This window comes from Triturus cristatus, chromosome 12 (genome assembly GCF_964204655.1).
Source record: "Triturus cristatus chromosome 12, aTriCri1.1, whole genome shotgun sequence".
Lineage (NCBI taxonomy): Eukaryota > Metazoa > Chordata > Amphibia > Caudata > Salamandridae > Triturus > Triturus cristatus.
Window position 1 is genome coordinate 589,683,180 of NC_140595.1, and position 26,937 is coordinate 589,710,116.

Below are 26,937 nucleotides of genomic sequence, written 5' to 3' on the forward strand. Positions count from 1 at the left end.
CAGACTCGCACCCACTTTAATGGTGATCCAGCTGACACGCGGTCTCTGAAGTGAAGCATCCTTGTAACTAAGGTGTAGTACAGTCGCACAAACGGGGCGCCAACAGGAAATTTCACTGATGTGCAGTATTTTTAGTTAAAGTTTGTAATCGATGAGCGATGGGTGAGCATTAAAGAAGAGACTCTCCCGACTGGCTGCAAGTCACATGCCAGCAGGCTAGGTTGTGCCTTTATGCTGGACATACTGGGAGTAGACACTCAAGGAGATGAGCGAGTGGCAGCTGTGTGCAAGCCCTTCTCAAATGTTGTTAAAAGGCACATTCCCTGCAACAATAAGCAGGGGGCAGGAGGAAGCATCCAAGAAGACAAGCGCGCTCCTTCAAATAAGAAGCATGGAGGACGAGGAGGCTGAGTCAGCCTAGGAGAGGAGGGATCTAAAGCACACAGGACAGCTATTAAATAAATAACAAGCATTGGCCGCGCGCGCGCCTCGCGCTCAAAGTTAAAAAAATAATAATAAGCTGCGAGACGCGCTCTGTGGTGGGGGAGGGGCATTAAAGCGAGGCGCACGCGCTTGACCGAGCGAGAGGAAAGCCATATGGCGCCTCTGCTCGTGCCTGTGCACGTGAACGCAGGCAGAATGCCAGCAAAAAGCATGCTGTCGCACTTTTAGAAGCCCGTTTACTAAATGTCTCGCCGAGCAGCGCATGCGCTGGCTCAGGTGAGACCTAAAAATGAAGTGCTGTGCAGGAAGCCTTAGAAATGCAATTATGCATGAGTTTAAAAGTGGAGATGTACGTACCCCCTTTGAGACATAGAATAGACCCACAGGATAAAGAAGGTTGTGAAGTTTTAGATCAGGTGAAGCTTAGCTATAAGATAAGTGGGCAGACCCAAACATTGCGAGCTGCCCTATTACAGTCTGGAGCACACAGTAGTTTGAATGGCCTTCTTTTGGTAAAAGCTGGCAAACAAAGGGAGACATTTCAATGCTGTTTCCCAACATGAAGAAACTGACCAATTCAACTTGCTGATTTGTGTCTTCAAAAAGAAGTATCATTAAAAGGGAAGACAGTATTTTTTCCTGATGAAACTGGTGTTGCGGAGGACCCATATTGCTTGACTACCAGGTGGTAGACCAAAGATCTGGATACACACAATCACCAAGACCTTTGTCTATCAGAGTTAAATGTATCTACTGAGCAATAGCCAAGAGGCAGCACCTAAAAAGGGTATGCATAATATTCCAGTTAGCATCCAGTCTGGTATGAAACTGGGTGCCACCCATATATAAGTGAACAGAGACTTCAAAGGAGCCACAGATTAAGTCAAAACACGTGTAATAAAAATTAAAAAAGTTTAACAAGGGGGAAGGGGGCCTTGGGGAACTTCACAAGTAAGATTTATTGTGTTGTAATTGCATTTATATAGCGCTTACTCCTGATGAGGTGTTGAAGCGCTTTTTCGGCGAGTAGCACGCTACTCCGGAACCCAGAACGGATCAGTAGTGAATTAGCATAGTGAAATATGAAAGTCATTTGAGTGGTGGATATGTTAGTCAGTTATTTGGAGTCGTAAGGGAAAAGAGACCAGCAAGGCTGCCCTGAAGAAGTGACCCAGAAGTATATTCACCATGTTATTGTTGACTCAACTCATTACAGGGTACTTCAGCATAATGCACAGGGCTATTTTTAAAGGTTAGATAGGGACTAAGTTTAGCTGGTTCTGTATTGGTGCATCTATGCAATCCAAGGCCCTCATACCGAAATTAGCCAGAAAATAACACTATTGGTTGTTGCAGATTCCGGTCAGTGTCACCACCTCATTTACTAAAACCTAGAATTACAGGACTCTGGACAACATGTTTTTGGTGGATTCCAGGCTATTTTCTGCTCAAGCTTTCCACCGGATTACAGCAGGTTGAAAATGTGAGCTGGTAGCTTTACCAAAATGTCTTTATTAAGTTTTCTGGGCATCAAACAAAGTGTTGACAGTTATGTCAGTACAAGACACCGTAATTACATATCAAAATTGCTAGTGCGGCATGCAGTTTCTACCGGATGACGGTATCTTTAGACAGATCATTGCAAGTAGCTGAGACGGGAACTGTCAAGAGTATATCGAAGTAACAAACAATCTGCACCCTAAGTATACCCCCACACCCATAATAATGGCACATGAGTGGATTAAAAACAATAACACAACGCCGTGAGACACTAGACTAATGAGAGCAAATGGCAGGGCCAGGACAGGTATAAGAGCATCCCAGGGTAGAATAGTAGGTGCCAGACTAAAACTGAAATAGGTGGAGTGCCCTTGTATGTGTGGGGCAAGCACACATAGGAAGCCCCTGGGAAGGATCTCCACTAAGGGTCCCCAGGTGTACTCGGTGTTCTTATGATTTACTAAGATTGCCAGTCAGGCATGCCATTAAATTATTGATGGAGACGCGCTCCTCTTCCAGAGGGCCATTAGGGCTGTCTTAGTCGCCCACAGCCACAGCACCGTCCGGTCGCTAGAAGTTTGAAGCTTAAGTGAGTCATCCCTCAATCCCAACAGGGTACACCCAGGGATATTAGGCATTGGGTATCCTACAATCTCCTTAATTTGGTCCAGAATCTCTGACCAAAATGGCTGAATGACCGGACAGTCCCACCCTGCATGGCGAAAATCCCCAAGTAGCCCACAACCCAGAGAGATCAGACGTAGCAGATAAGATTTTTTTTTAGTTTGGTAGAGTATAGGTACCAGTTGAACAGTAATTTGTAGTGCACCTTCCGCGTCCCCACAGAATGACTTAATCTGGGAATGTCCCTCCAAAGTTTGCGCCATCTCTCCTCAGAAATAGGTTTCCAAGTATCTGTTCTCAGAAGTGATGTGAAAGGGCATCGGGGAATCAATGGTGGTGATCAATAAGGAGTAAAGGAATAAAATGCACCCCTAGGAATGCCCCTACCTTTTTAGTAAAAAGTATTGCTGGAAGTAAGGTCCCTAGTGGCCACCATTCGAACATAAGGGGAAAGAACCCAGTGCTTTAGCTGTGTATAGTGATAGCGCTCTAAACTCGGAAGGGCAAAGTCTCACTGGCAATTCTCAAATGTGAATTTTTTCCAGCCAGTTAATAAGTTGGAAATGGTGAGACAACCCCCTTCCCTCCATAGGTCGAAGGGGCCTGGTTGTAGCGCTGGCGGGAAGGCTGGATTAAAATGGATGGGGGTAAGAGGGAAAGGGAACGAGGTTCAATCGGAGGCCTGGGTCACCCCGTCCCACACTGTAAGCATCACTTTTGTAGGAGTGCTGAGGCATGCATTAGGGGGCTAATCAACCTGTATGAAGAAAGTCACATTTCAGCTCAACTGGAAGCCCTTGAAAAAAATATAACAGTTTCGGGAGGACAGTCATTTTAATTGCATAAATGCGGCCAAGCCAAGAAATATACATGGGCGTCCATCTTCTAAAGTCTGACTTCAGTTGTTGTAAAAGCAGGGGTAGTTTGCCTTATAGAAGCCTGCCACTCTAGGAGTAATTTGAATGCCTAAGTAAGTGATTTCTTTCTTAATCCACCGAAAATAGGGGGGGATCCCACCAGGGCCTCTATGCCACAGACTGCTAGTCAGGTTCAACATGAAGGATTTATGTACGTTGATGCGAAAGCCGGCTACTCCCTCATAGGTTGCCAATTCCAAGTATATAGCCACTAGAGATGACTGGAACGAGGTGAGTGATAACACATCTGCAAAAAGTGAGATTTTGTGTTATACAGATCCAAATGGGAGGCCTTGGATGGAATGCGTGGTGCGTATCTTGGCAGGTAGGGGTTCAATACTAAGGGTAAACAGCAGCGGGGACAGAGGGTACCCCTGTCTCATCACCCTCTCCAGTCTGAACAGATCTGATCCCACACCATTAACTAATACTAGGGATGGTGGCCTGACATAGTTCACCTGAACGATGGCTATAAATTGCTTGCAGAAGCCAAATCAGCAGAGCGTGTGGGAGAGGAAAGACCAATACACCTGGTCAAGAGCCTTTTCGGCATTGAGCGCCAGAAGTACAGCTGGAATAATTATGTTTTCAGCCTTCTTGACAAGGTGGACCAAACTCTGTAGTTTGTCAGGGATCTGCCTTCCTTTAATGAAACCCGACTGATCCGGATGGATCAGGTCAGACATGAGGCATCCAGCCTGGTGGTTAGTATCTTAGAGTATAGTTTAGAGTCAAGGCTAAGCAGCGCTATTGGCCTATGAAAGGCGGAGGAGTTGGGGGTCCTTGCCAGGCTTAGGAATAACAGTTATTAAGGCTTCACTCATCGAATGAGTGACAGCGCGAGTCTCAGCCATGTGATTGCACAGTGCTGTGAAGTGGGGCACCAGCATGGAGCTAAACGTTTTATAAAATTGGCCTGTGAACCCATCGGGTCCCGGGGATTACGCAGGAAGATTTACAATTCAACATTCAATAAAACATTCACAAACAATTGCACAATTACTACTGCACACAAGTCAGAAGGAGCGTGAAAGGGATTAGAGAAGCAGAGTGTTTTTTTTGTATATGGAGTCCATAGTATTCACCCTTATAACACATCAATACCAGCCCATACAACTACCAGTGGTTCCGTTCTACTAGAAAACCGGGTAAAATATGACAACCCCATTGAATAGGAATGCAATGTCTAGATGGTGGTAAACCTGAACAAGGTGGTTATTATATGAAATTCCCATCACATTTATTAGTTAGACCCCAATATCGATGCCACGGCTACACGAGAGCTCACAAATAATGAGTAGGATATTTTTATTGATGGGAGCTTAATCTTATAGTACGGAATCTACAGAAAGATGGATGATATCCTTTTTCATTCATAATTCATTTTCAATTATAAAATATCTCCATAAAAGCAATGACATACAGCTGCCTTCTAGTAAGCATTGGGCCAGATTACCAAGCATAATTGCAAACGTGGGTTTCTACCCATATTAAATGCTCACGAAAAGAGGAGATAGGTCTTAAAAGCTTGTCTCAATGTTAAAGCGTACAACATGGATCTTACGTAGATGGGTTACTGGTTCTGTATACAGGCCTCGTTTACCGGACTGCTCATAATTACTAATAAGAAGGATTCTACAGATGTCACAGACTTCTACCTACTTGGGGGGAGCGGCGACACTTTGTAGATCTCTGAGCTTACCTTTTAGTAGGATTGTCTCTCTCCCACCATTCTTCTCCGTTCATAGCTATTGACATTTGCCATTTCTCAAGAGTACATCCACCATTAGTATAGCATTGTAGAGCATTTGGTAGTCTGGGAAGGACTTTCCAAATGTTTCAGAGGTTACCATTGAAGACAGGGATCTAAATGCCATTTCCTGAATTTTAGGTCTCGCCTGAGCTAGTGCGCATGCGCTGCTCTGCGCGGCTTTTAGTAAGGACTTTAAACTCTGAACACACGCTCGTGCGTGTGCTTTTTTTTTATGACCCGCTATTGGCCTTTGCATGCATCTTTCTAAGAAAGACAGCACGCAATTGGCCAAAGGCGGGTGCATGTCCCGCCTTTTCTCTTCCCTGGCATAGGGAGCTCGGGAGCGAGCAGCAGCGCAATCTGTTCCCAATTATGGCGCCCGTGTCTCGTTAATTGGAAACAGATGGCGGTCGCGTCGGCCCTGGTGCACTTTTGATACAAACACGGCGCTTTCACTTTCGCCGCCTACCTTAGGTATTTCTAGGTCATCTTTCCTCTCTTACACCACGTGTTCCCATTCTCTCTGCTGTTCCTCGTTTCACTCCCTGCTCTCTCCATTGTTATTTCTTCCTCTTATATCTTCATTAGTATCTCCCTTGTTCTCCAATCACTGTACTCTCTTGTTTATCCTTCATTCACCAATGTGACTCTTTCTTCTCACCCTTCCGTACCTGTCCTTCCCTCCCTGTGTGTGTGTCTTAACACAATGTCACTGCTCACCCCCACACCTCCTCCTCGCCCCCTCGCCTGGCCTCTCTTCCCCGTGCCCAGACCACCTGCTCCGGCTCACACTCATGTTAAGTGTGCTCCCAGGAGGTGGCACTCTGCGCCCTGGCGCCCGGGGAGAGCACAGCCTCTCCCCGCAGGTCCTCTATAGATCACTGTCAGGCCTCAAGGAGCCGAGCGCGAGCTCGGATTCTTGCTTAGGAAAAGCCCTGAAAAGCCGACTCTGCCCACACCTGCTGCCCTGCCTTGGAGTGACATTGGCCGCCACCGCTTGCCTGGGAGGGGGCTGGGCCTGGGTGATGCACTGCTGGGGCCCTGGGGATGCCATGACGGCTCACCTTCACACACTCACCTGCAGAGGGCGACCTGACCCTACACTGCCCACCTACCTACACATGGTGAGGCCATGACGGCTCACCTTCACGCACTCACCAGCAGAGGGCGACCTGACCCTACACTGCCCACCTACCTACACATGGTGAGGCCATGACGGCTCACCTTCACGCACTCACCAGCAGACCCCACGCCGCCCACCTACACACGGCGGACAATCATATGATATTATTGAATTGTTAAAAAAAGTAATTCTGCCACAGCTGGTGATGCGGAAAGGCAAACTCGTCAGACATTTAAAGGACACAAACAAAATCCAAACATAAGGAGGGTTATTGAACTTGAGCAAACTGGTTCCAGGCAGAGGAGCTCACTTCAAAGCACTGCGCACGTGAAGGCACGTCGCCAGCTTGTTTAAGAAATCTATGATTCAACTTTTGAGAAAGACCCTCCCGAGCTGACCTGTGACCCCCGACGGGAGTTCCTTGGCATCAGCACTTAGCTAAATTATGTAACTCTAGACAAATTGCGCTAAATCTCTGTGTCTACGAGGGTAAAATCGGAAATGTGTTTAATGCCAATATGTAATAATAAAACAACACATTCTACCCTCGAGCACGGGTCATAATTTGAGCCCACCATATGAAAGGTAATCCGGTAATATTTAAAGTATGCCTGTCACAATAACAACTCTCTATATGGCTTAGCTGCGTCTTGGAGTTGCCTGTGTTATAAAAAGGCCTTAAATAGTTAAAAGAAGTACCCAGCGAGAATTTGGTTTGCATAGCCAGCTTGGACCAAATAATGCTGTATGATGTAGATCAAGAAACCTATGGCCCGATGTATATGATGGGAGTAAAGATGCTTGGTCACAATGGCGACCGAGTATCCTTTCTGACAACATAACTGCACGCCCGATTTAAATGCAGATGGATCTTTGGTGTAATCACAATGGAGACTACTCCGTCATGGTTAGGCCCCTCTGACAGCCCGATTTAGGGCCGTCGGAGGCCGACCTCTAAGTCCGCCCACCTAATTTAGATGGATAGACAAACAGGTCAGTTTTCACTGCACATCACTGCCAGGAAAACTCTGGCGGGAGGGGACAATGAAAACTATCAGATGCTCCCCTCGCCATGGGAGATAGCTCCCATGGCGAGGGGCGCATTTATTTTTTTCTTCAAAAAGAAAACCCCAATTTAGGATGTACTTTTTGAAGAAAAAAAAACAAGTTTGAAAGACGGCTCCGACATGTTGACAGAGCTGTGCCTCAAACTTAAACAAGCATTGTCATAGCCAATAGGTTTCGCCTTTGGGACCTTGTAAGTGTGAGAAGTTGGCCTGGTATATGCTGACCACTAAAAGTGGGCACCTTGTACCAGTCCAAACAAACTTTATTGATGATTAGGTTAAAGACAACCTTTATTGAAAGCTATCCTAGTGGTAGCTATGGAGAGCAGCCTTCAGGCTAAGTCTCGAAGGAATGTAAAGCAGCTTGGTTTACCAGTTTATAACCTCCTGAATGACCAAATGAAAGGAGAACCACACAAGGAATATATAAAATATATGTATTTATTACTAAACACTCTCTACTAACCTCTTTATGAGATTAGAGAACAAAGCATATAATATGAAATCGTTAGAACGACAATAAATAGCACAATGCACAGCGGGCTCCAGGGGGAGACCGAACCATATACTAAGAAAGTGGCATAACAACCACGACTTGACTAGACACAGTGCCTAGAGCACGTAGAATCACTGGGACCCCAAGGAACCACCCATGGTAGTTACACAGGGGACCCACGGAGGACGGGTGCAGTGTGAGAACACAGATGCGAGTTCCGTACAACTCTATGGGAAAGTCGCGGTTGGAATTTTAGAGATTAAGGACACTTCGGAGAGGACTTCAAGCAAACCCAGTTAAGCATAGAAGGTTCTAAGGCCAGCACCCTTGAGAATACCGAGATACCTGTGTTACCTATCCCAGAGGAGCCGGGTGCATAGGGGTCAAGTAATGTCGGAAACCTTTGTCGTTTTCCATGGCGTGATGCTGAAAAGTGCTGCTGCCGGGAAGATGAAAAGTGTCCGGTGTGATCCAAGCCTGGATCGGAGATGAGAAGAACCTGAAAGCAAAGGGGCAGAGTCTGGGTCACTTCACAGTGACCAGCGGCACGATAGACGAATGCCCACCGATGTCGGGTGTTACAGGTGAGAAGAGGTGAAGCTTGACTGTGCAGCCACGGTGACCAGGAGACGTCGACCAAAGTCCGGAGGTGAGCTGTACTACCAAGGATGTTGAGTGCTGGGGGGGTCAGTGTCCGGATTGAACACCAACAAGCCTTGACAACTGCAACCCACGCGATCAGAGGAAAGATGCTTCGGTGAGGACCAGCAAGGTCCCAAGCTATGGAGAGTTAGGGCACGTCTGGAGCAACCAGGAAAGCCCACGGAAAGTCAAAGTTACCTTCACAGGGACCCACATGCCAATGAACCAGGGATCGCGAAGGGACTTCGAGCTGAATCACAAAATACCAGCTCATGGAACACTCGTGGAGTGTAGGCCGGAAATCTTCGGTGCAATTACTGCTCAGGTCAGGACTAAAAGTAGCCCAAAGCACAGCCTCAGGGGTCGCCAAAAAGCATATGCTGCTGCAAATATACGTGGTGCACCGGGGTTCGGGTTGCACGGTCCCCACGAGGGATACGGGCATCAGAATAGCTGAGAGCGCAGATCAACCTCAGAGACCACCGGAACCCACCTCTTGTGTTGCAGAAATCTTCGGTGTCCTCAGGAGCTCAAAGATGCAAACCAGTCAGATGCGTTTAGGTGCCTGCCTTGCAGGGGAGTAACTCTTTTACTCCAACGGAGATTCTTCAGTCATCCAGCGTCGTGCAGATCGTCAAAGTACTTGGTTTCTGTAGCAGAGTTTAGTCCAGGTAAAATCTAAAGTCCTGTAGTCAGGGAGACCTACTTTATACCGAAGGAAGGGGTGGGACAAACTCTGGGGACCCAACTATGGGAGGGTCCGGACAGAGGGGTGGCTACACCCATGTCTTTTGTCCAGTTTTGCGCCAGAGCAGGAGCAAATGGCTCCTGCAACCGGTTTGAGCTGGACTATGCACAGGGATACCAAATGTGCCACCAGTGCAGACATCAAAGCACTCTCAGAGTGCACCCACCAAGCCCCAATACACTAAAGCCTGGCTGGGACGTGGTCACACCTCCCTGTGACAGGAAGCCTATTGTCAAGCCTTCCCTTGCTCGAGCTTGGCTCAGCAGCAGGAGGGTAGACTCGTGTCTCTGGCTGGCAGCATCCATTTTGTGATGCCAGGGTCGAGAAAGCTGATACTGGGTAGCCCAGTATGTCATGTATGTCCCTCTAGGAGGGTGGAATCATACCTCCCCTGCCAGTTACTGGTGGGGAGGTACGATTCCAAGGTGTTTGGCACCAAACACGACATGTTTCCATGCAGCTGTTTTAAAGTTAGTATTTACCGCGAGGTTATAATGCACTTAAGTATATTTGGTTGGCTGCATCACAAACAACCCCGGAATATAGGTTCCGAAGGCTCATGCAGGTGCACCCTCTCACATAAAACTCAGCAACCTGCCTTCAGGATTGATAAGGCCTGCCATGGGGGTGACTGATAGGTTTATATGTGCAGTGATATAGAATAGATATAGTGAACCTATATCTAAGTAAGGGGTGCATACACGACCTTACACAGGCTGCTGTAGCAGACCTGTTGTGTCATTTTGAATGGTCTCTCAGGGGTGGCATAATACATGCTGCAGTCCCTGGGAGGCCTCCGGGGTACCTAGGCCCTGGGTACATAGTATACCATATACTAGGGACTTATAAGGGTACCCCAGAATCCAATCTGGAGTGTACCTAAAGTACATGCAATCAATTTAGGGAGAAAGCAGATAAACTGGGGCCCTGATTAGCAGGATCCCAGTCAGACTAGTCGAAAACCAGCAAAACACCAAGAAAAAAGTGGGGGTAACCATGCAGTCAGATTCCACCTTCTTATAGTAAGTAAAAAAAAATGAAGTATAAGACTTCCCGTTTACAGTTATTTCGTATTTAGGATGCAGTAAATGTAAACGTGAAGTCTTACACTTCGTTTTTTTTTTTTTACCCCAAAGGCGAGACCTATTGGCTATGCCAATGCTTGTTTAAAGATGTGCTTTCAGAGGCGAATGTGATTTTGTTATGTGACTGAATCATGAATGCAAGTGGCCTGTTAGTCCCAGCTGGGCTGCAAAGTGTAGTTGCTGACCCCCAGCGGGATTACAAATCCAGCAAGAAAACTGCAAGCAGGGGCGGCAGCTCCTCCATAATGGCGGAGGAACGTCGCCTCACTGGTCAAAGTCAAAATGATTAAAAAAACAATAATATAATTTTATTTTTTGTGACTGACTGAGCCAATGTCAGTGTAGGGCGGGGCGGGCCATGCCACGGCAAGGGGAGGAGTGATGGGCACTGTAAAGTGTGCATGTCAATTTGACCAGCCTTCTTAAGCTGGCCAAACCGAGATGCGCACTTCTATTTCTCCAACCCAGCTGTGTTGCACAGCCGGGTTTGAGAAAAAGCACAGACTCCCATGCGCTGTCTGAGTGGCAGACCAGGCCACGCAGACCAATCCTGGCGCTGCTCACATGATAGGGATAGAATGAGAGCAGTGTCTTGATTGGTCGGGGAGCCTGTGCTTTCGCACTGACTGGCAGAGGCAGAGAACCACAGAGGTGTCCGTCAGCGACATATACGTTATTTAAATTATTATTATTATTCCCTCCCCCCACTTTATTTTTGCGGCGGTCACTGACCACGAGTTTGGATAGTTTACTCAATGCCAGCTATACGACCCGCCAATTTGCAACTCGCAAATTGCAACGCATTTGCGACTCGCAATTTGCAATGTAAAACAGTGTCTCAGACACTGTTTGCGATTCCTAATGGGGTAGCAAATTGCATGTCTCATGAATATTAATGAGGCAAGCATAATTTGCGACCTTATTAGGAACGGCTAGCACTCCCAGGGATGGTGGCCTGCTGGGGTCAACAGACCACACATGGTATGGTGACTCGCTAATAGGAAGAAACGCCCCTTCCTAATAGTGGGAGTCACAAATGCTATTTTGCGAATCAGTGACTCGCAAAATAGCACTTGTACATGCCATTACCCTTTTTTGTGGTCGCAAACGGGAGGATCTCCCGTTTGAGGCCGCAAAAAAGGGTTGTACATCTGGCCCTCAGACACACCGGGTGAAACTCTGGCCAAAATGAGGAATAACAAGCAGGAATCATCAAAGAAACAGTTCCCCAATTCCCCATTCTAAATGTTAATCTCGTAATGAACAAAAAACACAGATGCATTAATACATTAATACAACGCCCACTATTTCTGTGTCTTTTTTTTTTTTTTAACCAGAGGGAAGGACTGAGCCCCCCCCCCCTTAGTATTTTCTCACTCAGTACATGTACCCAATTCCCCGACAGATGTATATGTGTGTTAGTAGCTAGTGGAAGTATCTGCAACTAACCAGCCCAAAAAAGGCAGTTAGCAATATATTCTGGAAGTGTTTGAAGGGCAAGGTGCAACCTGACTAACTGAAGAAATACATAAACAATTTGTTACAACCTCTGGGCTCATCCAACAAAAACCTAAGATCATTACAACTGAAATACTCACCCAATGACGAAACAGCTCACAAAAAAATAAATAAGACGTTGGTGTGCTCTGGAAGCATTTGAAAAGGCATAGGTGCTGCTATGCCATCCATATAACCATGATATCAGAATAACAAAGAATCTTGGATACAGGCCCGGTTCTAGAGGGTGGGCAAGGCTCACCCAAGGAATACCCTGGCCCACACAAGGCAATTCAGAACTGAAAAACAAGTGTTTTTCCCCTTAATGTTTCACCAGGGCATGCAGCCCCATAGACTCTCCCTTATAGTTTATTTTAATGATTAACACCATTGGCATTGGATACTTTCAGGCCTGGGTAGAGGTGTGAAGTTAGCAGAGTTTATTAGCTGCTATAACGAACAAATGACCAGCACAGATATCCTGAAAACTGAAATATGATTCTAGGCTTATTGCATTGTATTTTTAGGTTTAAATCTTTTATTAAAGGTTTTCAACAGAAGAGCAAATAGCGCCAAGCAATTACACATTCCCAGCCACAGCGGGAGCAGGTTCAGCTGGGGTCTCCTTCACCACCACAGTTGGATGGGAAGCCGAAGAGGCGCTCGCTAGCCCTATCAATCGCTATCAGTTACACCCCCCCCCCCTGAACCCAACCACCCCCAAAACCCCCCTCCCGCCATCCCTCCCCACCCCCCCTACCCGTTGTCAAGAAAATCAAAGAAAGAAAAGAAAGAGGGAGAAAGGAAAGAATAGAGACCCTGCCTCGGGAACGAAGGGACCAGAAAGGCGAGTGTACAGCACCGCCCCTAAGTTGGTGTCTAAGCAGGGCGGCTATGCGGCTTCCCCATCCTCTGGATCATCGCTAAGCCGTAAGAGGCGTAGGTATCGGGGACACGTCAGCTCCCTGAAGTCCTGCGATAGAAGGGACCTAAACGGCTGCCACACTTCCGGGAAAGCATCGCCCCTTCCCGCCAGTGTCAGAGAGATACGTTCCATCCCCAAGATATGCCAGAGGCGGTGCAGCCATTCTAGATGCGTGGGTACGCGAGGTGTTCTCCAACAAGCTAGGATGCACTGTGTGGCCGCCCATAGCGCCAAAGCTATCTGTTTCCCCCGGCGGGACTTTAAGGGGTAAGTAAGGGCATTGTATTTTTAAACTTCAATTCTTTGCAAAGTAAAAAGCGGCCAAAGATTTTAAAAAACATGAAAAGCTGTGAAGTGGCTCTGAATTGCAGAAGAAACATTTCTGCTGCTGCACAGGAGCATGCCACAGTCTTAAACAGGGCTTTAAGTGGGATGAAAAAACGGGGGTGGGGAGGTCTCTCAAAGGGGCATGGGCAATGCAATTAAGGGCGTAGCTTAAAAACACATAAGCTAAAAATCTGTGCTTAGCATAGTGTGCCGCTCAACTTGTATTTTGCTATTTCTGTCATGGCATCCAGATATATGATGCAACAAGTAACATCATACATACAAGTCAGGACTATTGGCTTTGTCAATGGTTGTTAGTTGCATAAGATAAATAAGCAGCAACTATGGGTTGTATATAATATTGAAAAAGCTTCAACTTGAAGCCCTGGTGACACCACTACAATGTTGCTGCTCCTAAGTTTCAAAAGGAGTAGTGAAATACAGAGAGAAAATGACTCTCTTTAAAAGATTCCCCTTCTACAACGCTCACCAGGAATGACGTGTTAGTGTGTTAGTGAGCATTGTGAGCATGCGCACATTGATGTGCCTGCTGTCACTGCAGTCCGGAGAAAAAAAAACGGGCCGCCTGTGCCAGGGCACAAAAGAGAGCCCGATAGAGACCCGTTTGGAGGCCTGCTTTAAAAAAAACTGCTGGTGCTGAGCACCGGTGAGACCCGGTCCACTTAAAGCCCTGGTCTTAAAAGTTCTGCATCTTAAAGATTTGACAAGCAGCATCCCTCCACTCCCCATAGCGGGAGCACATCACAGAAAGCAAAGTATGTAGTTTGTTTGGGTGCTGATTATTGTGATAAAAATGACAAACGCGGACAGATGCCAATACCGAAAATGTCAGATCGATTAAGTACTTTGGTGTTTTTTGGCCAGTACTCACTCACCTTCATGGCTCACCCGTGCTTCTTTACAGCCCTCCCAAAGAAAAAATTCTAGAGCCGGGGTTGCTTTGATATGTGATCAGAACTCTGGCTTTCTGCATTCTGTCGTACAGGCACTGTGTGGCGAATATTAGTGCATAATGAGGTGTGGATGGTGCTTCAGTTATGTAATGTGTCTGCGCTGCGTGTGCATTTAGTGTTCTGTTTAGTAATTGTTGCGGCAGCTTGTGTTAGTAGGCGTGTGGTTGTGAACGCTTGCTGCTCTTAGCATGTTGATACACACATATGTGGCATAGCTATGCATGTTGCCTGTGTGTGTAATCTTCTCTCTAATGTGTGCTGCTGGACGTTTTGTGTGACACAAGAGGTGCTGGTAGAGGTGTGGGAGTTGTTGGCTGATTGCTATCCACTATAACATGGCATATATGGGGTGCACGAGGAGAGTTCTGACTATCGAAAGAGCCAGCACACAGGCACATGTCTTGCGGAGGGCACCCATGTCTGCAGGCACCGAGCTGAAGAAGAAGCAGGCAGGGTGCCTCTCACGCCAGCGCGTTCCCAGTGGCAGGGAGCGGATGGAAGGCGAGTGAGTGCGCAGTGAGTGATGCGCTTTACAAGGCCTGGGCAGAAGGCCGCCATTTGTCTGAAGCCCACTAATGCACTTCAGTAGTACATTACTCACCAATTCATCAGCTGCCCTGCGCCACAGCTGATGGACTCCGGCCCAGAGTGCGCGAGCGTCGGCTGCCAGCCCTCACGACATGCCCTAGGTTACAAGGGCACCGGCGAGGGGAGCCCCACAATTCATCTGGCACTGGAGACCGTATTTCTTCTCCTTCTACCTCTGTGTACTTAAGAAACGGTAACTTTATTACCCATAGATTAATAGCCGGCGGGAGGCTCTGGGCATTCTATTAGCATTAACCATTGCAGGAGGTCCCGAAACTCGCAGTTTAACTGAAATCTATCACATGCAGTCCTTCGGTGTCAGGAGAGGGCACTTCCAATGAGCAATCAGCTGACACCAGCAAGAAGCTCCCTTGCAAACTGTTCATGTGTCATTTTTACAGAGCGTTTTCGCGATGAAAGAGCAGGCCTCATGCGCGCACACACCGCCTGTGCTGGTCCTGCTGGAACTAGTCACAGCCAACAAACTAGAGAGCATCGTCAACGCACCTGTGAGCGCAAACCAAGCGCAGGCGCAGTCAGGAGCGGTAGAAGGACATTCGGGGGGTGGCCTAAGGGGCCATGAATAGATTGGTAGCTGACTAAGGGGTCATTCACAGTTTGGGGGGCAGGCCTCATACAGCTTAGGCTGTGGAGGCACCGCCTCCCGGGTGGGACCGGCTTTGGGGAACGAAGCAACCAGTGATGGTCGCAAAAGCAGGGGTCTCTCTTTGGAATTAAAAAAAAGCCTATTGCCCTCACCCCCTTGGCGCCATTGGATTTTTCTCAAAGCTCTTGGGGAACATTAGTCGATGTTACTGTTCTGCACTAAGTTGGTTGAATTGATAGACAGGAAAGGTGTCAGGAATGGTATTGGAGAAACGCCCTGACTAGTGCAGCCCTGTCGACACAATTTCAGTGTTTCAGGATTTTATTCTTGCTTCAGTAGCATCGGTCTTGCAAAGATCTAACAACACTTTTGTACGATAAGAAGCAGACAAGCAGGTATAAGATAAAGATCCCACTAATGAGCAAGATGTCTAAATTAGGAAACTGTGATGAAGTTGAATACTGCCTATAAACAATCTTATCAAGGGATCACATACAAGGTAAAGTACAGCCAGGTACCAGAATGTGTAGCATCTGGGGCCTATAAAGGGTATGTGCTCAAAATATCTTTGCTGGTATGGAACATGGATAAGTAATAGGACAGAGCTGGAACCCAGACCATTCAGATCAAGTAAAGTGTAGCTCTTAACACTTTCAGTTGTCTTGGACAGCAGCTAGGAAGATTAGCTGAACTTGAAGCATCTTGCTGATACAAAGTGGGTATATGAGCCAGAAACTCGCATCTGTACTCAAGGCGTTTGGTGTCAGGAGTTCCTTTGGGGGGCAACAAATCTGGTTAAAGGCAGTAAAAAATAATATCTGTGGTCATATGGACTCATGGGGTAAAATAATGGAAAGGAATGGAAAGGAAAGGAAAGTAAACAGAAGAAAAACATTACTTATCAGTAACTCTAGTTCTCCAGACTTGGTGTCTTTCAGATTCACATACATGAATACTTCGCAATCTTCAGACTGGGATTCAAAGTCTGATGACGGGGAAGTATTCAAGCATGTGAATCTATGAAAGATGCAATGTGACTACTCTTTGTGAAAATACATCTCAGGGAAAGATTCAGCAATAAAACCCCACTTGTCTGATTTCTTTTGAATAGAGTTGGCATGGCTGCTAAGAATCAGAGGGCCAGATGTATCAAGCATATTTCCCGTTCGCAAATGGGCCGATTCACAGAATCGGCCCGTTGGCGAACGGTAAAAAGCCTTTTGGGATATATCATCCCAAAAGGCATTAGCAAAATTGGGAATTGCAATTCCCTATTTTCCGAATGCATTTAAGGAATCGCAATTTGCGATTCCTTAAATGACATGCATTAAGGAATCGCGAATTACCACCAACTTCAAGTTGGTGGTAATATGCAAATTCCATGAAAAATGCACTTTTTTTTGCATTTTTCAAGGTGCCATGTGGCGTACATACATGCCCTTAGGGTATGTATGTGCGCCACATGTGGACACATGCATATTCCAGGGATGCAACAGGGTGTCCATTTGGCACCCTTGAAATTGCATGCGCAATCTGCGAGTACCTATTGGGTACTCGTAAATTGTGCATGCAATTTCCATTCATTCCTATGGGCCTATAGGCATGAATGGGAAGCCAGTCCTTATTTGCGACTCGCAATTTGCGAGTCGCAAATAAGGAATATGTAGAAATCGCAATTATTATTGCGAAACCTACATACATTGCATTTTGCGATTCCATTATAGCGAATCGATAAAATCTAATATTGATACATCTGGCCCAATGTCTTTAACCCCTAGATGGGAATACCAGTGGGAAAACGACGCACTTCTCAGGAGTAAACATGCAAGCCAGTAAAAGCCTATTGAGATTTATATTCATTGCACATATCACAAGATATAGGATCCCCTGTTGTGGAAGGTTAAGGATCTATGTGTAATGCTAAAAACCTATGATGCAAAAACGGATATTTGTGGGGCCTGTAAAAGGACATTGACTCCTTAGTCACATCACATAGAATGCTTTATCATGGGGTTTTCTACTGCCTACAGCCAGCTGCCAGCATCCATAGTTTGGGAAAAGGAGCATTATGGGGGTGACTCAGTTACCTTATTAGTGTTCCGCTTGCACAGATGTTGCATGCAAAAGGTTTCCCTAGACTCCCAAACTTAGTGCATGTCTTCAGTACTCATGGATTATCACAGCACCATTTAAAGTTGTGCAAGGGTAGGAAATCAATTTTGATTTGTGCCTCGCTGTCAACCATGCTAAAACCAAGAGGCTGGATTATGACCCCCATCATGTTTTTAATTGCCATGTTTCTGTCTATTAAATGCCTTCAGGGAGCATTACAATCCACCACCTCTCTATCCTTAATTGACATTTATCAGTTTTACTATTTACTACTAGAACAGAGTCGGTTGAGATATTGGTGAACCAACTGCTCTAAGATTTGCCCACAGTTCTGCGTCGACTGGACATTAATGATGTAAAATACAAAGTCTCAACTGTACACCCATTGTGCTTTACAGATCTGCTTTCCACAAACCACTAAACATGATATACATGAAGCCTTGCAAATAAAATTTGTCATATGCATGACTGTATCAAGACCAGAAACCGGAAGACTATTCTTTCTATGTCTAACTACTCTGACACAAACTGATGCAATGTTTGATTGATGGAGAAAACCAGACTATCGTGTAGGAAGCTCAATGAAACTTGGGTGTGTAAACTCGAATCTAAAGACCTAAGCCGTGAACAGGATGTAATTGACACTTTCAATGGTTCCATAATCATAATAGGGAGTGAAAAGTTTAGGTGAGTTAACTCCGCTTCCCAGCTGATAAATTCACATAATCAACAAAAAAGTGACCTCAATAAAGTCGAACAAGTTACTTACCTTCGGTAACGATGTATCTGTAAGAAACATTAGTTAATTAGATTCCTCACCTTAGAATATCCCCAGGCGTCAGGCTGGATCCGGAAAGATTTTTGTAGCAATACCCCTTGCGCGTCGCTAGGCGTCATCTGCGGCTCCGCGTCCGTCGTTGGCGTCGTGCGCCGGAATGACGTTGTCGGAGTACTTAGACGCCGCCCTCGCGCGCTGGCGTCAGTTCTTGTACATAGCTTTCCGCGCCAGGAATGCAGAGCCATGCAAGAGACCGACACTGGTGCCAAAAAATCTAGGGCCCTGAAAGGGATGTCCTTAACCCTAGATATCAGTTTGCAGAACGGGGAGGATGGGTGGGGCGGTAAGGAATCTAACTAACTAATGTTTCTTACAGATATATCATTACCGAAGGTAAGTAACTTGTTCATCTGAAAGAAACACGTTAGTTAGATTCCTCACCTTAGAATAGATACCCCAGCAATACCAACCCCGGTGGTGGGTCTGCGAACCAAGATCACACCAGGAAGTCCTGGAGAACGGAACGGCCAAAGAAGCCGTCTCTCCGGACTTGGCTGTCCAGGCAGTAATGCTTAGCAAACGTGTGCAGCGAGGCCCACGTAGCTGCCTGACAAATGTCCTGCAGAGCGACTCCCCGCCCCAGGGCAGTAGTAGCCGCTGTGTCCCGAGTGAAATGGGCCCGCAGCCCCACAGGAGGTGCCTTCTTAGTCAAGGAATAACAGGCCTTAATGCACAAGATGACCCACCGAGAGATGGTCCGCTTGTGCACTGCCCGCCCCTTCTTAGCGCCCACGTAACCAACGAAGAGTTGGTCATCCACCCGGAACTGTTTCATACGGTCCAGATAGGAGGACAGCGCTCGTTTTGGGTCCAGATGGTGGAGCCTCTCTTCCTCTTTCGAGGGATGCGGAGGCGAAAAGAAGGTGAGCAAAGTAACAGACTGGCCGATGTGAAAGGCAGTTACCACCTTAGGGAGAAAGGATGGACGAGTCCTGAGAACAACCTTGTCCGGATGGACAGAGAGGAAAGGAGGCTTAAAAGAGAGAGCCTGGAGCTCACTCACCCGTCTAGCAGAGGTGATGGCAACCAGGAAAGCAGTCTTAAGAGTCAAAAGACGAAGAAGACAATTATGAAGTGGCTCAAAAGGAGCGCACATCAGTTAGGTTAACACCAGGTTCAAATCCCACTGAGGCATTACAAAGGGGACAGGAGGAAACATATGAGTAATGCCTTTAAAGAATCGAGCAACAACAGGGGACTTGAAAAGAGAAGGCTGATCAGGAAGCCGTAAGAAAGCAGAAACAGCTGAAAGGCCTTCCTTGAGGGTGCCCAGAGCAGAGCCCTGCTGGGCCAGGGAAAGAAGAAAGAGGAGAACCTCAGAAAGAGGGGCGGAAAGGGGATCCACAGCCTTTGCTGTGCACCATGCCACAAATTTGTTTCACCTGCAGGCGAATACCGTTTTAGAGGAGGGACGCCTGGCTGCCAGAATGACATCACAGACTTCAGGAGGCAAGTCAAATGGCATCAACTGCCGCCGCTCAATCTCCACGCATGGAGGTGGAGGCTGGACAGGTTCGGGTGGAGGACCGTCCCCTGCTGCTGCGACAGAAGGTCCTCCTGAAGAGGCAGTCGAATCGGGGGATCGATTGACAGACTGAGTAGCTCGGGATACCAGTATCTTCGTGCCCAATCCGAGCCACAAGGATGACTTGGGCCCGGTTGTGCCTGATCTTCTCCAGCCCTCTGGGCAGAAGTGGTATAGGCGGAAAGGCATACAACAGACCGCAACTCCACTCGCGACGAAAAGCGTCGCAGAGCGAGTGCCGCCTTGGAAATGCCAACGCGCAGAACTGATGACATTGCGCGTTCTCTTCGGTGGCGAATAGATCTAACCAAGGCTCTCCCCACTGCCGAAAAAGGCCTTGCGCCACGTCCGAGTTCAGACACCACTCGTGATCCATCATGCACCGGCGGCTGAGTTCGTCCGCCATGGTGTTCAGAGAACCCGCCAGGTGTTGAACCACCAGGGTGATGCCCTGATGTTCAAGCCATGCCCAGAGGTGCAGAGCCTCCTCACAAAGGGTCCACGACCCCACCCCACCCTGTTTGTTGCAATACCACATGGCGGTGGTGTTGTCCGTGAACACCTGCACTACACTTCCCCGGACAGAGTGAAGGAATGCCTTCAGAGCATGCCGGATCGCCCGCAGCTCCAAGAGGTTGATATGGAGCCGGGACTCCGCCGGAGACCAGAGGCCTCTGATCTCCGCCTCTCCCATGTGGCCCCCCCATCCCAGGAGGGACGCATCTGTCACCACTACGTGCTCCGGTTGGGGTAGGGAGAGGGATCTGCCACTGACCCAATCGTGGTCCGTGAACCACCACTGCAACTGTCTTGCAGTGCCCTCTGAGATCAGGACGCGGTCGGACAGGTTTTCCCGATGCTGGGCCCACTGGAACTTCAGGTCCCACTGCAGAGCCCGCATCCGCCATCTGGCGTGATGTACCAGCAGGATGCAGGAGGCCATCAGACCCAGCAGCAGCCGCAGCACCAACCTGACCGAAATCCGGGATAAAGGCTGAAAGATCGGAATCAGACCCTGAATATCCTGAACCCGCTGTTCCGGAGGGTAGACCCGGAACTGCGTTGAGTACAGAACCGCTCCGATGAAAAGGAGCTTCTGGGAGGGACTCAGATGCGACTTCGGCACATTGATGGAGAACCCCATTAAATGCAGGAGGTCAGCCGTAGTCTGGAGGTGGGAAACTACTGACTGGGGTGAGCCCGCCTTCAAGAGCCAGTCGTCGAGATAGGGGAAGACTGGAACCCCTAATCTGTGCAGATGAGCTGCGACCACCACCATCACTTTCGTGAACACCCGAGGGGCACCGGTGAGTCCGAAAGGGGAGCACGGTAAACTGAAAGTGCTCGTGGCCTACCGTGAACCGCAGATAACGCCGGTGGGCCGGCAGGACGGGGATGTGGAAATATGCGTCCTACAAGTCCAACGCTACCATCCAGTCTCCAGGGTCTAGGGCAGCCAGAACCTGGGCTAAGGTGAGCATCTTGAACTGCTCCTTCCGGAGGAAGGCGTTGACGCTCCTGAGGTCCAAGATGGCGGGTAGGCCCCCTTTGCCCTTCTTGGGAACCAGAAAGTAGTGGGAATAACAAACCCGACCTACTTCTGGGCCAGCAACACGCTCGATGGCCCCCTTGGCCAAGAGGGCCGTAACTTCCTCCTGCAGAAGTTGCAAGTGATCCCCCGACATGCGGTGGTACTGCGGTGGCATGGCTGGAGGGGTCGTCTTGAAGGGGAGGGAGTAGCCCCTTCGGACGATTTGCAGCACCCACCTGTCCGATGTGATGGTACGCCAGTGGAGCAGGTGATGGCGAACTCTGCCTCCCACTGGCGTGGAATGGGCCTGAAAGCTCGGACTAGGAAGGCTTTGAGGCAGATGCTGCGGGGGCAGATGTGGGTTGACTGGCTCTCTGTCCCCCTGCTCCGCCTCGGCGGAATCCACGTCCGCGACCACGTTGAGGCTGGTTCTGCGGCCTGTGGCTAGACGGACGTGTGGGGGCGCCCCTTCCTTGGCCACGAAAGGGGCAAAAAGTGGAAGTTTGCGGGCGCGGGGCCGAGAGGCCCCAGGACTTGGCCGTAGCCCTGGAGTCCTTAAAGCGCTCCAGCGCACTATCCGCTTTGTCGCCAAAGAGGCGACGGCCATTGAAGGGCATGTCCATGACGGTGCTCTGGACATCCCCGGAGAATTTCGTGGACCTCAGCCAGGCGTGGCGACGAATCGCCACCGTGGTTGCAATTGCCCTACCTAGCGAGTCCGTTGTGTCAAGCCCACATCGTATCGAGTACCGTGCTGCATCCCGCCCCTCGGCAAGAGGCTGGGCGAGCCGTGTCTGGGCCTCCTCCGGACACTGGGGCAGCACATCCGCCACCGTATACCACAAGGAGTGGGTGTAACGGTCCAAAAGGCACGCGGTGTTGATAGACCGCAACCCCAAACTAAGGGAGGAAAACAGTTTCTTCCCAAACTGTTCCAACCTTCTGGATTCCGGATCCGAAGGAGCGGACGGGAAGGAGGTCTGGGAGGTAGAGGCCTGGATAACCAGGCTCTCAGGGGTGGGGTGCACCGACAGAAAGCTGGGGTCGCCCGGTGTGGGGCGGTCGCGCCGGGCCACGCTCCGGTCCACAGGACGGACTGTGGAGGGCTTGGACCAGGTGCCCATCAGAACGTCCGTCAGTGCCTCGTTGAACTGCAGTAGAGGCTCCGAGGATCTTACCGGCGGTTAAAGCACTTCAGTGAGGAGGCTAGTCCTGACAGCCACTGCAGGGAGCTCCAGATGAAGGGCTTTGGCAGCCCTGCGCAGCACCACAGAATAGGTAGCACCCTCCTCCATAGCCACGGAGGGAGGAGAGATGAAGCCAGTGTCAGGGGAGGTGTCAAGACCACTGGCATCCCCCAGCTCTTCTGCCCAGTCCTGGCTTAACTGGCACTGCTGTACCAGAGGGTCCTCAGACCCCTCCCAGTCGTCCCCGTCATCCGACTCCTGGTAGATAGGCTGAAAGGTCGGAGCTGGGCGGTAGATGAATCTGTCATCCATCGGCACCGGAGACGGCGCCGCTCAGACGCCGGGCCCGGACCGGGACTAAACCTGGGGACGACGTCGTCCGAAGACGGCGCCGGGGGCGGCACCGAATGGGTCGGCGGAGGGGTCATAAGGTCGACCGGCGTCGACCGGGATCCAGGCCTGGATCACACAGGGGCCTGCGGCGTCGGGATTGAAGTCGACGACGGTGCCGGGGCCGGAGGCTTGCTACGCCTCCCAGTCGGACCTGCGGGACCCGAAGGCGCGCCGGTAGGCCTTAACGGCGGAGCCAGACTCTTCATGGCCACGATGAAGTCTCGGATCTCCGTCGGAGTCGCATCAGGCCCAGGGACCGGAGGGTATGGGGCCGGACGGGACTCCTGCAACTCCGACAGAGCCGCGCGGGTGGTGCCACCCGAACCCTCAGCCGAGTCGCGCGACCGGCGAGGGGAGTCAGAAGAGCGATGTCGCTTCTTTGACTTCTTACAGTGCCTCGACTTACCGGAATGTGAGGACCTCGACACCGACGAGCGGTGATGGCTGCGGCTCCGTGACTGGTCCCTCGACCTCCTCCTCGGCCGGGACCTTGAGCGGCGTGGAGCCGACTGCCGGATCTGGAGCAGCTTGCAGGACTGCTCCCGCCTAGCCTTCAAGGTCAAGACCCAGCAGTCGAGGCAGGACTCGGCATCATGGTCTGCCCCAAGGCAGTAGAGACACCGGCGGTGGTGATCCGTGACCGACATCAGGCGGTGACAGGCGTCGCACGGCTTGAACCCAGGCATCCCTACCGGCACCAGGAGTCGGGTCGACTCGAAAGGGGAATAAAAAAAGTTCAAAACGTTTAGTCAAAAAGTGACTAAAAGGGTATGCTCTTCCCGGATCTGCGCTTACTGGCACGGAAAAAAGAAGAACGGACGTCAGCGCGCGAGGGCGACGTCTAAGTACTCCGACGACGTCATCCCGGCGATCATGACGCCGACGATGGACGCGGAGCCGCAGACGACGCCTAGCGACGCGCAAGGGTATTGCTGACGAAAATCTTTCCGGATCCAGCCTGACGCCTGGGGATATTCTAAGGTAAGGGATCTAACTAACGTGTTTCTTTCAGATATGCTATATTAAAAGCACAAACTAATTAACAGGTATTGCAGGCCTTAGCATTACCATATGTACTTTGATTTACTGCAGACGTTGTTTTTGTAGAAATAATTGTTCTCTAATCTGTCTGCCCTGATTTTATTTGTGGAAATAATCAATAAATAGGTGTGATGCAGAACAACACAAGGAGACAAGACCACTTCAGCCGTCAGCACAGAAAGTCAACCGGCTGTCACCCCCCACCCCCTTCCCCCAGGTCCTGAATTGAGAGGAGAAATAGGGAAAATCACTAAAAGAATCGGCGCAAAAAAGGTTCTCTGTTAAGGGTATGTAGGTTCAAACCCGCGTCAGAGAGATTGACAGATACTGAAGTGCCCTTACAAGTTCTGGAAGACGCCAATGAGTCAGTTTCTCAACTCCACCGTCAAGCAGATCATCCAGTCCAGAGAACAGAGCATTCTAGGCCCTGTAGTTTTTTATCCATTAAAAATGCAGGACTTTTGTATGAGAATATATAGAATGTACTGAATTGGGAACTCACAAGGACCAGGGCAGCATAAGAACTGTGAAACAGTTGGAAATGACCATCTGGCCTCATCGGAAGCCTTGTACAAGAGAACCTCCTTGAAGGCAGGCTGAAGCTGTAGGAGCGCTATATGAGCACAAAATGTAACAAAATGATACACGTTGATTTTAGGGGCAGATAATACAAGAACCCTGTAAGGGAGTCACTGTAGGTGGGCACATTCCTCCTTAGAGTCTCCCTACTCCCACTGTCCACGTCCGTCACTTCCTGCCCATCGCCCCGACTTTCTGCATCCGGTTGACTTTTGCAAGGTTGCGCAATGGATTTCTTGATCTAGAGAGGCATGAGCCCCCTGGGACAGCTATAAAATGACAAATGTGTCCTTGCAAGTTGCATAGTAGGAAACATAGTGTGTAACATAAAGTCATATTTAATTCTCAGGTATGAGAGTGCATTAAGCTAACGTGAGTTGATAATAAAACAAGAATGCGAGTGGTGCGCGCGCGCCACAGAGAGACATGTGGTTTCAATTATCGTTCCCGTGTCTGGGTACGATAATTGAAACCACATGGCAGCGGTGCGCGTAATAGACACCAATAGGCCATGGCGGAGCAATGCGCCCGCCTTTGGCCAATTGCGTGCTGTCTTTGATAAAAAAGAAAAAGACGCACGCAAAGGCCAATAGCGTGGGCCAAAAGGAAAAGCACACACACAAGCGTGTGCGATTCCTAGGTCAGGTTTTAAAACCCCTACAAAAAGTCTTGCGCTGCACGAGCAGTGTTGCACACTGCAATGCTAGGCGCGAGTCCTAAAAATGTGAAGTGCACGATTGTCTCAACCTAATATAAACTTATTTTGACTTGTACTTAAGTGGTTGTATTTACTTGCTTATATCCTATTGCGCAACCTCCTCTGACGTGTCTGTAAAACTTACCTTTTGTCCCGAGGTTTAGTCCTGAATTTTCACCTCCTGTCCTGAATTTTGACCCTTTGTCCTGAATTTTTACACTCACTGTCCTGAATTTGCACCCATGCCAGTTGGTCACCCTATTAATAACATAAAAACGTCAGATGGACGATTTTGCTTTTCAATGCTTTCTTCCATTCCGCTTCACATGAGCTATGTATGAATGAATTAAGCGAAAGGCGATGCGCAGCGCTTAATAAAACTATAAAAACAAGTTGCTCAATACAATTTACAATATAGTAAGAATACATCGATTGTTTGAAGGGTTCAAAGACTACAGACAGTGCATTTTTTCCCAACGGGTCGTCATCGTGAACCAAAAAACATGCCTGCCAAGCTTGGATTGAAGAGGAGTAAGCGAAAGTAGAAGCGATCTGAAACAGAGCCAGTCGCATGCGCCTCCTCGGCACACTCCTCAGCCCTCTTTGAAGTCATAGATGGCCCTGCCCCCTTCTGTTGTGTCATTGTGCTAAGTGTATCTTGCGCCTCAGACACGCTCTGGGCCGGGCTTCGTCTGTCTGGTTCCTGCTGCTGGGCGGCCTCTGCCTGCAGCTGCTTCCCGGGAGCGCCGCTGAGCGGAAGCTGAAACTGAACATGGGGAAAAGCATCACACCTGTGGCGCAAGGGGTTTGTAAATAAGTACCCGTGAACTGGTTTGCCTCTAGGCACTATTCATTCTGTGAAAGTAAAATAAATGAAAACAGCTTCTTTGAAGCCGCACTTTTGGGCCAGGGCATCCCGGTTTCGAAGCAGCTGTTCCACAGTGTACACCAGGCTGGTTCAAAAGTGCCTTCTTTAGTAACTGCTGCTATTTACTGCCCAGCAGGGCCACGAGCGCTATACAAAAATGTTTATTGTAATTTGAATATTTTTATATAGCGTTCACTACACCAGATTTGTCGTTTCGCACCACTGTAGATGACAGGATTGTTAATGACTCAATTCTGCAATAGGTTTCGAAGTGTGACATTAAACTCTGTGCACTGCCGGTTGCTCACAGACGCCAGCATTAAGTACCTAAGTCACTGACTTTTGTTACCAGATGTTGGAAAATATTTTGAATTTGGGTGCCTTCCCTTATCGCTAGTAAGTGGTGGAGCTGATCGGGAAGTGGGGGCCATGCCCCCTAGCTCTTCTTGTCCTGCTGTACCCGAGGAAGGTCAGTCTGCCTGGCGCCTAACATCAGGAACATTGCTTGCATTTTATAATTGAAATGAAAGCGCTTTATTTGCCCAAGCAGCACCCGCAGCCTACTTTTTTTCAAATTAAGTGTTTACATTCCAGAGTTAAATGCATCACAGATCCTGTTGCCTGGTCCGGGTTTTTCTCTGGGGCGCTGTTTTGGCAACTGTGTATTCTCTAAAGTGCTTAAAGTGCAAACACCTTAAGGGCCCAGTCTGGAAGAGAAGTGCTTCAGAGGTTGAACCATAATTTATAACAAGCAACAAAGTGTATTGGAGCCGCAAAGCCACAAGTAAAGCAATCGCGAAACTAAAAGCAATCGCTTTTGGAAACATAGGAAGCCGCGAGTGGTGCGCG

The 26,937-nt window shown here is 48.8% G+C and overlaps 1 protein-coding gene across 1 annotated transcript in view; it reads right to left on the reverse strand.

The window, feature by feature from the left end:
• PMFBP1 (polyamine modulated factor 1 binding protein 1) overlaps positions 1–26,937 on the reverse strand; it is a 2,019,859-nt gene that overhangs the window by 1,638,345 nt on the left and 354,577 nt on the right. The window lies entirely within an intron of this gene.